This window comes from Malurus melanocephalus, unplaced genomic scaffold (assembly GCF_030028575.1).
Source record: "Malurus melanocephalus ecotype Western Australia unplaced genomic scaffold, MMel_1.1 scaffold_5, whole genome shotgun sequence".
NCBI classification, from domain to species: Eukaryota; Metazoa; Chordata; class Aves; order Passeriformes; family Maluridae; genus Malurus; species Malurus melanocephalus.
The window spans coordinates 6,877,706-6,889,188 of NW_026623237.1; positions in this window are offsets into that span (position 1 = coordinate 6,877,706).

The following is an 11,483-nucleotide window of genomic DNA, read 5'->3' on the forward strand; positions in this document are numbered from 1 at the left end:
TGTTTTTTTCTTTAAAACTTTTTGACACTAACTGTGAGGCATTGGAAAAATTTTAAAGCTTTTGGGTTTTCATGTCTCACTTTTCTAACTCTTGGATGGAGCAGTAAATCCATACCAGAAGGAATCATGGGTCTTTGCACAGTGTTTGTAAAGTGCCATTCCTGAGGAGCAATGTGGGAAGCTGCTCAGTSGTGTGGCCTCTGTCCCATAGAGTGACACAATGTGTGCGCTGTGCCGAGCGGCACCAAAAGCATGGGAAGGGGAGTGTGGACCTCCTTGGTCCTGGYAAACCTGCCCTCTACACTGAGCCTCGTGGCTGGGAGGGCTTAGGATAAACCCTTTGTGTTTATGCACAGCCCTCACCGTTCACACGGATCATGGCTTGGTGTCGTGCATTTCCTCGGAGGGGGCTTTTGATAGGTGCCAAACTCAAAGCAAATGCTGGGTTGGATTCGCTGTGCTGTCGCTCATCTGAGTGCAGCCATTGGCATGTGGCTGCACTTCTCCCTCATCTAAATCACAGTTGCTCTGGGTGGGCTCCTCTTGGCATCCTAAAACAACTCCAAACTGCATTAAAACAAAAATGTCTTCTTGGGGGAGCACTTCCAAATCAACCCAGCCTTTTCCAACTACCCATCTCAATGTTTTCTATGAAACATGAACTTTTAAAGTTTGATTGCCACTCTAAGACCATTTGCATTTTACACACATGGCCTGTGCAATGATTCAGTTTTAACTCAATTGGTACTGATAGGAAAGGACCCTCTTTAGAATTTGATTTCCTCTGTGGAGTTTTCTAGGAACTGGAGATTGGATTATTTACTTTATTGGGACAGTAAATTCTAAAGGAAAGACTGTGTCATTCTTCAATAATATTTCTTTCTGAGATGACAGCACAATTAACTGCAGGCGTASAGCAGATTCCTAAATGCAATCAGTTGACTCATAGTGCTGGGTGGAGGGAATCAGAGCAGTGGTGAAGGGCTGGGTCACTGAAGTTGCATGAAGACTTTACCACTGCCTAAAGTCAGCATTGAGTGATCTACTTTTGATGATCAGTTGAACCTAAAAGCTCACTCTGAAAAAACATTTCATTTGTCAAGGCAACTATTCTGTGTATTTTTGACAAACTCTTCCAGTCYACCATATTTTTAAAAGTTTGCTTTGCTGGGTCAACCCATTAGCCTCTGAAGATTTTCATCTTTTTAGTGATAGGCCAAAGGGGAATGGCTTTAAACTGAAAGAGGGCAGATTTAGATTAGATTTTAGTCARAAATTCTTTACTGTGAGGGTGGTGAGGTGCAGGAACAGGGTGCCCAGAGGAGCTGTGGATGCCCAATCCCTGAAGTGTTCAAGGCCAGGTTGGATGAGGCTCTGAGCAATCTGGTCTAGTGAAAGGTGTCCCTGCCTACTGCAGGGGAGCTGGAATTCAGTGATCTTTAAGGTTCCTTCCAAACCAAAMCATTTTGTGATTCAGCCTCAGAGTCTGAGGCTTCAAAGAAAATAAAGGAAAACAGTTTAAAAAAAATGTAAAAAGATAGCACAAGAAATTCCAAATGTTTGCTACTTAAGTATTGATAGGCACATGACATTTCTGTTCTGACACCCTTGATTTTCAGCTTCCATCTTGAAGATTTGCATATCCCTGCATTCATGTCCAAAATGCATGTATTCTTGAATAATAAAATTGTGTAGCCTCTTGTGTTGCCTYTCAGTGCCCTGTGCCCCAGCAGCAGTGCATCAATGGTGTATTTCATCAGGGATGCACTGTGGTCCTGGGAGCTGCTTTGTTAAAGAGGGGGCAGGAGCTGGAATCAGTAATCACACAAGCTGTCCTGCTGCACTTATCCCTCTCATACATTAATTCATGGATATTAAGTCCAGCAGGGACTGTTRTGATCATCTGTGCTGAACTTCTGCTTATGCTGTATCATTTAACCTTGTAATTCCTGCATTGGACTGAACAACTTGTGACTGCACAAGTGTGTGTTTTTAGAAACACCATGAATCTTGATTTAATCACTTCACATCATCAAGAATTATGGGGAAAAAAAAACCAAACCAAAAACAAAAAAACAAGCTTGGTTTGGAAAGCTATTCACAGGATTTTCCTACATGTATCCAGGAGATAATGAGTGTGCCCAGGTTGGTGCTGGAAGTTTTTAGCTAATGATAGAGAACAGAACCGGGTGAGCACAATCCCAGCCCATGCCATCAGTATTAAAAATCCTTCCACACCAATGTCCACAGGATGTTCTCAATCAAATTGTAATATACAAYTTGTCTTTCTAAAACCATTGGGGGTTGTTTCATGAATTGTTCCTGTATGTGAAGAATCATTGTGGGGTCTCTTACTGTTCTAGACTGTGTTCTAAGGTGAAGAGGTGATCTTTAAAGAACTGACAGCCAGTGTAAGACTCGGGTTCAGAAATGTTTACCTAGTTTTGGTTGTCCTTTAAATGGCTGAACAATTAAGTAGCAGTGCTGCAGTCTTCTTTAACGTGAGGCATTTTGGGTGTGAGGAGAGAGGGAGCACAGCTGCTGGCTTCAAGGCTTGACCCCCTAGCTTGTACTATTTATACTTTTGACAGATTTTACCATCATAAGGTAGGTTGAATTCGGGGCAGGTACTGATCAGGGAAACCAGAAATCTATTGGTACTCTTACTCAAGCAGATTTCCACCATTTCTTACGCAAATGCATCACAATTTAGCTTGTTTGCTCTGCTTTCTAGAAAACATAAACATGTACACACACACACACACACTCCTCTCTGTCCTTTTAAGGGGGCATAATGTGTGTTCTTAAGAATTTGGGCCACAGGTTTTGAAGAGAAAATCTGCTTAGTGGCCTAGATATTCATAAAGCTGCTAGCAAATATAAAGAGAAAGATGAATGACAGATGTGCAGATGCAGTTAGGAGGAATTGTTACAGGATGAGAGTTGTTTGTTGTTGAGAGTGCTCCCCTGCTCACTCAACACTCTTAGGGTTTCATGGGGGACTGAATGCATTTATTCTGAAGTYCAAGTAACCAGTGTTACAGGGTGAAGGTCTTTGATACCAAAGCTAATAAGAAAAGCAAGGGGGAAGGAAGGAAAGCAAGGATGGGTATCAAAATCTCCATATATTTATAACAATCCTAGCTCGACACTGAGCTGGAGCCTTTCCTAAGCCCTGCCAGTGAGGTCTCCTTGACACAGCTACAGAAGCAGCCAACATTTTATGGCTGTGAGCATGTAGTGTCTCTCACACTGAGTATTTTAGCAATTCAGCAAAACAAAAACCAAACCAAGCAACCAAAAAAAACCCACAACTAAAAGCAAACAAACAAAAAACCAAATAAACAATTGAAAAAAACAACCAAGAAAACCTCTCCCCAAAACCCATTTTAACTCTGGGTTTTATTAATGTAATTGTTGATTAAAAGTTTTTGTCCAAAGCACCAGCTGAGGCACTCATTTTAAGCCTCAAATCTTTTTTCACACTTACGGGTTTGAGACTGGACAGGCCCACCATCTTTTTATATATGGGCAAGTTTCTTGAATTCATTTTTTAACCTCACTGTTCACAACATTGAAATACATATTATTTCTTAATGCCAGCTTTATCTTCAGGTAGTAATACTGGCATAGTCTTTTCACAGTCTTTGAGTGTTTGTGGCAGAGAAASTTATTCTGAACCATTTTTTCTCTTTGACTTCTTTATGGTTACTGATTAGGTCAAATCAGAAGAGAAAAAACTTTTACCATATTGAATGGGCTTTGATGAGCCATTAATTTAGACTCACCCTATGTTTTCAATGTACGGGGTGTGAGGACCCATATGGGCAAGGGACTGTGAGCCATGGGTTTCCTTTGCCTGGATTAATAGTGACAATAACATGGAKAYCACTGTTCAAAAAATGAACATTCTKAAAAGCAAGTCATCATACAAAATGTGTGTATCCCTATTAAAAAAAAACCCACAAAATCAGTCACATCAGGCTGTATGAAATGTTTGGTTTTTTTTCAGAGAGAATAAAGACAGAATAAAGAATTCAYTGTATTTATCTGATTACAGTTCTCTCCAGGAGCAAGTAATTTATTGTATTGTAAATCTGGCCACCTACCAGCAGTGAAAGCCTGGGCTTAGAGGAGCCCAGTTTTCCAAAGGACTAAACAGCTGAGCTGGCATGCTAATTCTGACTAGGGTAGAGTATTGGCCTTCCTTGGAATTAGACCATATGATCAAATTTTATTATTGCTTCATCTGATGAAGCAATGCATAGCACAAAGATTGTGAAGCAATTGTGTTTAAGTAATTTAACAAGCTGCAAATGTATTGTAGGGTTTGATCTAAAGCCCATTGAAGTCCATGGAGTGGAATGGTTTGTCAAACACAGCTTGAATGAGAGAAAGGGAGAAGTAAAAACAGTGGACTACTCAGGAAAAAAAGAGCAAAAAAAAAAAAAGAGCAGAATAAAGAGATGGGCTAATAAGCACTATGTCATAGCTCCCCCTCTTTAATCCCATTGTATATTTGACATTATCTATACTATTTTTTCATGTATTCTCTGTGGGAAGGCCACAGATAGGACCTTACCTGTTTCTGGAAGAGAAGCCCCCTACACTATGAGCTTGGCCAGCCACTTGTGAGGCTCTGCCCACACCAAACCTTGAAAGAAAAATCTGCCTTCCCCCTACCTSAGGCTGCCCTTGATAGGCAAATAAYGATGCCTTTGGCTCTCTTCAGGCATTCCCCTATCTGTCCCCTCCCAGGACTGTAGGGTCTTCTTTTGACTGCTCTTGTGGCACAAAACCTCACCTTTGTCCTCTTCTCGTTGAGGATTCAGTCATGGCTCAGAAACAGATATCCAACCACTTTCTCTAGGAGTTCAAAATTAATCTTAACACAATCTGAAAACCTCAGCTTCCTTGAATGAGATTTAATAAAAATTAATGTGAATGCTTATCTGATAGAATATCTATTTTGTTTGTGGAATTACTCTTCAAGTCTTTGCATGTTSTCAATTTGYCYTTCTTTCAAGCTGAAATTCAACCCAGTTCAAATAATTTTAACCTCCACTGTGATTACCAAACTTTTACTTCAGTGAACCTTCTTCTTTGAAGCCAAAAAYGGTTCTGTGTTTCAGTCCATTTTATTTGCAGCTCCAATCAAAAGCACTAAATCTTCCTCAAGTACACATAACATGTGTTTGGTCCACTGTGAAGCCAGTCACTAATGATCATGGAATTGTTCATCAACAAGATGGGTGTTTGCAAGAGAAAATGCTCTTGGAGAAAGTGACATGTTACTTCAGGAAATCCCCTTCAGGAGGCCAGGTTGCTGAGCCACTGGAAGGATTTGGTACTCAGCAACAGAGAAGCTTTTGGAAGGCAAAGTGTGGTCTGCCAATCTGACACCAAAATTAGTAGATCAATAGATCCCTGTGCCTATTCCCCAAAGAAATAATTCTTTGCTGAAAAAAAAACCCAAGTAAATTACGAGAAACAGCACAGTGCTGAGGTGCTTTGGGGTTTTATCTTACGTTTAGTGTACTGAAGGCTCTGGGCAGGTGAGGAGATGTGTGGCACCACATAAATATGAAATGGCAGCTGCAGAGGTAGAAAAGGGACATTGGAGCATCTCATTTAGGCATACCAAAGAGTAAACATGGTGCTGTTTTACCAGGCTGACCTGTGCTGCTCAGGCTGATAACAGCCCAGACCTTGAGCCGTGGCCCCCATGTCGGATCTGTTGTCACCCCACATCCCCATCTCCCATAGGGAGATGCAACTCTTCCACTTGCCCAGGCTCTTTCCCCAGCTTGTCTTTGGTGCCCTACAGCACTGAAARCACACCCACACCTCTGTAGGCGTGCCTGCCTCAGAGGTGTGCCATAAATGGGGAATTTGGCGAGCAGCCTCATTCACGTGGGGTTTCGTGTCCCCTCCTCTCGCCCACAGTGGAGCAGAGCTCAGCCACTGGGGCGTTACGGCTTGCATCCAGAAACTCAGGACAGGGAAACCCGGCGTTTTATATTCATGTTTCGAGGACTTTGAGTTTCTTAATTTGTTGTTCAAACATTTTGAAAGTAAAAAGCCCATATCCTCAAAATTTTTTATTATTACTTTTTGTTAATTACAGTAACACCCGTTGCTTTATCATATGGGAAGTAAAAAGCTGCTTTGACTAACTAAATACTCCAATCAGGTTGGAGAAGGTTTTAGTTAGTTCATTTCACTAAYCACACAGGCTGTTTGTTGCTGTTCATGTGCTGCGAAGGAGTAGCAATGGCTATTCCTAAATGTGAGATTTCACCATGCTGCTTCCTTGGAAGACAGTTAAAATAGGTGTTCTGCCCAAGCCTTGTAATACGTAATGGTAGGTGTGCTTTTGATTAGGCTTTTGTCTTAGAGTTTAACACTAATGCCTGATATATCATTTGTTGGGGATACACACCTTTCTCTAGGAACAGAATGGGTCATGTCATTTATAGAGGCAAGTTAAAAGTTGGCAGTGAAATGGGAATTCTGGATGTACTGTGGTATGTCCTGTTCTTATCTATCAAAGGTTGAAAAGGACAGAAATATCAAAATTTGAGGTTGGATTAATGTATGTGTGCACAGAAAACAAAGAAGAGCAAAAAACCCTCACCCAACTTTGAAAGTACTTTCCCAGCAAGAATACCATAAGGCACTATAAAAAATCTCAACCCATGTGTTTTACTCCAGTGTAAAATTAATGAAATCTGGTACAGTAAGAGGGTGGAAAAAAATCCAATGCATTGGATATTGATTGATGGCATTAATTTGAGAAGCATTTTTCGTAATTTTAAAAGATGGGAGAATTAATCTACAGTAGRCATATATCAGGAATATATGTTCTGTTCACAAAAAATCCTCTGGCTTCTATCAATGTATGTAAACCCTGTTGGGCCAGCTTCTCAGCAGCATAAGCAATGCCAATCACTCTRAAATCAATGACCAAACTCTGGCAATTTGGGCTGGCTACAGGTCTACCTGTACTCGTTTTTCATGTGATCGGTACAGAAAGGGGAATGATAAGACTACTTGCCATGCAGGGCAATTGCTTATCTCCCCTGATCAAAGGGGATTATTCCCAGATCAGAGTCAAGAGATGATTAATCCGTRCACATTGTTCAGTCCAGGGTCTTTGCATTGTAGCCAGCAGCCCATGAAAAACCCGAGTGGGATGGAGCACCACCTCTTCTCCCCTTGGCTGCCAGGTAGTAACAACTTTGTGTCACTACTCACCTGGTCCAGATCCACACAGTGGCCTGGAGCTAACAAATACATAACCACTAAGAATCTTTGGTACTGTGCTGGTTTCCACTTCTACACTTAAATTATACATTTTAAGGCTATTTACCAAAATTGCACAGTATTCTTTGAAGATGAAAGTTTCTGCTTTCCACAGGCATRATTTTTTATGTCCTCTCTTGGAAAGCTGCAGGTGGATTATGTAACTGTTATGGGTGTTTATTATTATCTGTACTGGGAAATCAATYGGTGCTGCAGAGGATAACAGCAAACACTTAGGGCAAAGAGGAGATGATACTCTCCTGTGGTGCTAGAGCTGACAGTGATAGATGATAAATAGATGGTCAGAGAAAAACCTACTGTTAGCCTGGCAGGGTTGACCTTAAACAGTTATGTAGGCTCACAGATATTTTGCTTTCAGCCTGCCACCAAAGCAAAAGTAATGGGTGCGATAAACATGGAGGCTGTGTGCCAGCAGCAAAATTGCATTTGCATCACTTTTGTTTGTGTTTAGCAAAAATGCTATTGGGTCTGTTTGCTTGAGTAGTGAAGCAAGAATTTCATTATTTCAGTGTGGGGCTCTGGCCTGAAGTGAAATATCAGCCACTAGCCCTTCACTGTTTTTGTAGGCAGAAAACAATACAAAAATATATCCAAGTGTTTGACTTCTCATGCTCCACTGAATACCTGAGTCCCTGTGTCTATTGAGTATCCCATGACTGAAAGCACGTGCCAGCGCTCCAATGCACTCCTGGTTCCTGGTTCAGCCTTTCAGTTTGTCCTTTCTGTAGATTYAAGTGCTGATGGCAGGGTTCTCTCTTTAAGGATTGCCATCACTTAAAGTCCTACAGAGGTCACAGTGACACGACAGACTCTCTTTGCCAGATGCAGAACAAATGCATCACGAGCCACAGTACCTGTCTGGGATGAGGCACAAACCCTGTCTGTGGCAAGTAGGAAACACCTTGTGCTTTCTGTAATAAAGATACAATGCCCAGTTTAATTCCAGCTTGGCTATTTGAGTTGTCCAGTCACATTTGCCAGTGGTATCACCAGGATGTAGTGTTGTGCTTTTCCTGCTTTCACTGTTGCTTAACAAACTGTTCAGGTGTCACATTGTTAGCTGGTCATGGGCGTTCTCATGTCTGGGAAGTAAGCAGAGCTGATTGGACTGGGCCACATCACACTGCAGAATTAATTGCATTTCAGAGAAAAATTAGGTTTCTCTTTTACTTAGTATGGGCCTATATCTACCTTCCCTGAATTCAGTGACAAACTGACAGATTCCAGGGCAAATCTGGTTCCAGTCCCTCAGATGGATGGTGGGTATCAGTGAATGAAACTTGCACTTTATGTGTAAGATGGTATTGGTTTTCTATGGTACCTGATAAATAACTTTGTGACTTGTTCAGGTCCTAGCCTTGCCAATTATAAAACTTGTCATTGTTTTCTGAAGGGCAGCATTAGCATTGTTGGGGTAAGCTAGCAACATTCATGTGAAAGAAAAATAATTAAAATGTGGTATACTATTAGGAATGCTAGACCAAATTACTGTCTACTGAGGAAAACAAATCTAAGTGTACCTACTAAYATCCTTTAAAAAGTGATACTCAGCTAAGAATATCATAGAGTAAATAAGAGTAAGTAAGAAAATACATTGTCATTTGTGTTGATAATCTGCTACATTAATGCTTCAAAATATTTTAACTTGACAATTAAAAAAAATTTAGGGGGTCTGCATTTAAAGATCCAGTGGAGTATCAAAATGAGAGACATTTCTTTCCCATTGGTATCTCAGATGTGCTTAGGGTTCTGCTATCAAAAAAATAGAAAATTAATATGAAAGCCTAAAAGGAAGAATGCTTAACATGCTTAATTGAGATGACAACCAGAAGAATGGATGTCAGAATAAATAYGGTATAAGGTTAGTGAAAAATAAACTGAAATAAAGCAGATTTCACTCTGGACCTATTAAAATTTGATATCGTTTAAGGCAAGATGCACAGTTCCTGACAAACCACAGCTATGAAAAAGTCAAATCAGATTATACCACTCTGGGTATATGGCTAGCTCATACAGTGCTGAATGGGATTTAACTTTATCTCTGATGAGTGTTCAGGTGTGGTCAGCACGTTCTAACAAATCTACCTTGATTTTCCAYAACTGTATTTAAAGCACAGTAACATCTGGCTGGGTAGACAAGGTTTCAGTTTGCACTTGAAGGCTTTGTGTTTTGCAGGGTGATTTTTATGATATAACTACTTCAACAAAAGCCCTAGCATAGACACAATTACTCCAGGAAAAAAAAAAAGTGGCGGTTTTGATGTTATGGCTTGTATCACTTGCCAGACTGGAATGCATCTTATAGACAAAAAGCCTCTAATTATGTAGGAGGAGTTTACTGGCAGAACTCTACCAGCATGACAAAACTTTCAAGTGTAAGTGGGAGCTAAGTGCTTATTTAAGTCAGTGTGTCTTCTAACCACTTAACAAAGCATAATTTGTTTTCCAAAACCTCCCCTTCCCCAGCCACATGGTGGGTCTGACTCTCACCCAGYTCAGCAGTCAGCAGAAGGAACGCCAGCCCATCTGAGAGGGGTGATCAGGCTTGATCCTTTAGAGAAAGGCTGCCCTAATGGGATTCCCACTACCAGAGGGGAAAAGCAATGCCCTGAGAAAATKCCACTCAAAAAATTAGTCCTACTTATCCTGCTCCTACTTACTTACACATTTATGTGACTCCACTCTTTTCTGTGTAACTCATGCCACCTCTGACTTCCTTATTAATGGCTGCACGGGTTCAGCTCTGACAAAAGGGATTTAAGAGAAGATGCTGCAGRACACCAWGAGGACTGTGCCCKGCACAGAGCARATTCCCCCTTGGCCCATACAGCTGTTGGCTCTGGCTGCCATAACAGCTGCAGGAGAGTATTTTCATGTCTGTGGATGGGCTGGTGTRCCTAGACTGCATCTGTGTGATGCTGAGTGAGGAAGCCTTAGCAGCCTGGGCTGTTGACAGCTTGGCTCATTCTTTCAATGCCCATTGCAGATGTACCCAGGAGGGCTGGGCAAGAGGTCAGATTTAAAGGATTACAGCAAAYGAGCAGTACTCTACCTGCCTGTGGTACTTGTGACGGTTGACTGATTTAATGAGTTCTGCATGTACCCTTTCCACTCTTCCCTCATCCAAAAAAAGCCCCAACATCAAGTCAGACATGGAAACATCTATTTTGTACTTTTTCTTGCATTTGGGTTGAAAAGGGCAAAGGAAAGAGAGAGAGAGAGAAAACTGTAAGATCACGTTCCAGAAATATTTTGGAAATCCACAGGCTTAATGAGAGAAAAGAACTAAATGCATGAATGTTGTCACTGGCAAGCCATCTGGAGCAGGCAAGTGAAAAATGCTTTCAAAATTTTGAAAGTAAATGAGCATGCAAAGGCACCAATAGTCAGCACTTGAGGCAAAAGGTGTTTAATTAGAATGGAAAAAGTCTTTGTTCTAAGTAATTTMTGGTAAAATTCCAGAGCAGATGAGAGAAATCCAAACTCCTTAAACATTTGACAGTTTTAAAGAGAAATTTGCAAGGGTTCAGGCATAAACCCACACAAGGAGAGGAAAAGAAGGAGGCCAGACTGCTTTGGCAGCTTTACTAAGACGCTGCAGGGGCTGGGAAGTCAGTCCCTGTCCTTGTAGGGTGATTCAAAGCACTCAAGTCAGGCATTCCCGGCAACCACAGAGCAGAATAAGCAGCCTCCAAAGTGTGATGAAAAATCYCACGTGCTCATCAGGGAGCTGACTTGAATTAGTCAGGAGCCTCAGCTTCAGTCCTCACTCTCAGAGCTGTTAATGGCTTTTATACTGGATGATATCTGCTTTGCACRGGACAAATAATCCTTCCATCAGGGACAAGCAACACAGCCAAAGGAATGGTCAGTTCAAGGAGCCTCATGAMACAGAGGTGTTGGAGTGTTGATACTGCCTGTGCTGGATCACCCCTGGGTGCTCAGAAACAGGACTGCAAGCTCATAGAGGATGTCAYAAAGCTGAGATTCGACAACCAAAGCCTTCATTTGGAGGCTGGTAGGGCAACTACAGGAATTATGGGTTTGGAATTTGGCATGGCCTGAAGGATCTGTCTAAGGAGCAAGGCATCTCCATAATTTTGGAGGTCTAACTAAGAAGATGTACATATTACAGTGACTGCTTAACATGACAAAAG